We start from the raw sequence: 3,182 nt of genomic DNA, 5'->3' as shown, positions 1-3,182 counted from the left end.
GATATAACCAATCAACAGTACGATGACCCTTCACAAATTGCTCGTAAGTACAACTAGGCCAAATTATCGTTTTGCCCCTATAGTTACATCTAACTCCTTAAGTACCACTGATCCCTCTAATGAACAATAGATCATAGTCCAATTATGACTAAACCTCTTTCAGGCCAGGAGAGGGTGTGGCGCCACATTGTTCAAGATCCAAAATCAGTCCTTAAGGGAGTAATTTATTTACTTACCCCTACCTCGGGGAAGAAATGAATTCCATCTTGTGTAGCTGTGTTCTCAGCTCCCCAATCAGACGAATCCCTAAAATGGTAGGCTTGTTGAGTCAGCGATCTGACCACTCTCACCCATACAAATCAAAGGACCACCCTCATAGGTAGGAGTTCACAACTCACTCAAGATTTAGGTCATGTTACATATGGTCATCCTAGTGAAATGTAAGTCTCTATAATAAATGACATTATATAATGAGACTAAATATTTGGTGGTCCGGTCTTATACAAACTCCTTTGTATATAATATCCTCACTCGCATGTTTATACATGAATGATAAAGATCAAATCATTTGTAGCACTTTACAACAATCATAACACCTATAAAGTGGGCTATACTCGTAGTGTCACATGGATAAGATACCCAACCTTATCCATCTAGTACAAACCATTTAGGTTATCACTTAAACATGATCCACCCGTATGTCTCTACATACATGTTTAAGTTACAAAGATAATCCTAGATGTTAGTTTATTGGTTTGTGGTTAATGAAACTAAAATATCATATATTTATAGACAATGAATAAAATATCAAATATTTTATTAAATACACAATGAGTTTGTTCAACCATGTTTACAAACTATAGGACCCTACGAGATTTAGGGCATCAACCCGAACACCTAGGTCATTCTAGTATAATATAAACCTAACTAGTCAACAGAGTTACATCCAATGGTTACTATTTTGTGGTCTGATCTTATGCAAACTCATTGCATAGGATACCTTCACTCGCATGTCCCCTACAAACGCGTTGGATCATTGCATTTTTATCAAATACAAAGTAGGCCATATCCATAGTGTCAACATGATAAGGTACCCAATTTTATCCATATACTATAGACCATTTAGGTTGTATCTTGAACACCGATCCCTGTATGTCTCTACATACAGTTCAAGACTCATACAACATTCTAGGATGTTATTGTTGGGATAAGATCCCGTAGCAAAAGTGTTTTAACGTGGAACGCCTTACATTTCATGATTCGATTTTATATTAAACAAAATCGTTAAACTAAACAAAATAAATAAACACGTAAATTAGCATGCTTTTAGCAAAAGGATTAGAATTATTCTTATCTTTGTAGATTCCTTAATGCTACAAACAAGTCTCTCCAAGGTTTCAATGAACGGATCTCTAAAAGGTCTTGATCACGAACAATTCCTTGAACGATCTAGAACACTACCACGAGAGAAACCCGAGAGAAACCTCGTTATTCTCTTAGGATTCCAATAGAGGATAGATGGTATCCAACTATTGGGAGAGGGAGAGGGAGAGGAGAATAGTGTTTTTTGGAGAGTAGAGAAGCTTAGAGAAAATTTTACATAATAACACTAGGGAGTTGTGTATTGTCAAAGTTTCTCTACAATGAGATTATATTGTATGTTCTACAGAGGGCCATAGGGAGGTCTTTATAGGGAAGGGCCAAGACCTTTCCCTAATATATTTTCCTTTTCCTAATATATATTTTCCTTTCCTATAATTAATTAAATAACACTTATTTAATTAATTAGCCAATTAAATAGCACTTATTTAATTTTAATTTGTACAATAATTAAATAACTTATTATACATTAAACCCAATTTAATATATATATGTAATATACATCGCATATATATGTGAAATACCTCTCTATTAATTAATTCTTTATTAATCTAATTCACTTGAATTAATTAATTTGAATCTTATTCAAATATTATTTTTCAATTTAATTATAGTTCATATCTATAATTAATTATATATTAATCACATTAATATATAGTTTCCTCAAATTAATTTAACAATTCAAAATTTCCTTTTTAAGTATCCTCTAGTGAGCTAACGAGGGGACCTGGTGGACCTGTAAATTAGAAGCTCCAACGATATAAGATTAATTGGTTAAACTTACTAACCAAATTAATCAATATTCGTTAACTTTGGGTACACTCCACTAAAGACCCACAACGACACTCTTCTCACTATATATATATTTTTGTGTCCAACGATATAGACCAATACCAGCGAGTTAGTCCTTCACAAGTATTTGTAACACCAATTGGGTCAAATTATCGTTTTACCCTTGGGTTACCTCTGGGTCCTTAAGTACCAGTACTCATTTATTAAACAACCTATTTATGGTCCAACCAATAAACATAAACCCTTCTCGAGCCAATGAGAGGGTAGGGCCCTTTGTTCAAGTCTCGAAGTCATCACTTAAGGGAATACTCATTTACTTATCCTTAAGACGGGAATGAGTAAATTCCATCTTGTATCATTATGTTCCCAATTCCCCAGTTGGCCTTGTCCCCAAGATGGTAGACATATTGGGTCAGCGGTCTGGCCACCCTCACCCATACAAGTCAAAGGACAATCCCTCGTGAATAGGAGTTCATAATATACTCAGGATTAAGACTAAGTTGCCTAGGTCATCCAATTGAAATAGGAACCTAACTGTTAATGGTGTTACAAGTTACTATTTTGCACAGTCTTATGGAAACTCATTACATAGGATACCCTCACTCGCGTATCACTTATATGAACGTGTTGGATCATTACATTTGTATCAAATACAAAGTGGGTCGTATCCATAGTGTTACTAGGATAAGGTACCTGACCTTATCCCTATACTATAGACCCTTTAGGTTGTATTTTGAACATTGATCCCTGTATGTCTCCACATACAGTTCAAGACTCATAAAACAACCTTGGATGTTAGTTTATTGGATTTAGTGTTATTATGACAAAATAGACAACAATACAAGCAATAATATTTATTGAATTAACATCCATAACTCTTTATTAATGATGTCAATTAATAATATTTATTATCTACGAGTTTTAGGGCACAAAATCCAACAGTTATTATTGGATTAGGGTTATTTAGGTAAGATAAATATAAGATAAACAATAATTGTTTATTACAATAA

Source organism: Benincasa hispida, chromosome 12 (genome assembly GCF_009727055.1).
Source record: "Benincasa hispida cultivar B227 chromosome 12, ASM972705v1, whole genome shotgun sequence".
Taxonomy (NCBI): Eukaryota; Viridiplantae; Streptophyta; class Magnoliopsida; order Cucurbitales; family Cucurbitaceae; genus Benincasa; species Benincasa hispida.
The sequence above is the reverse complement of the archived record's forward strand: the minus strand, read 5'-3'. Positions refer to the sequence as shown.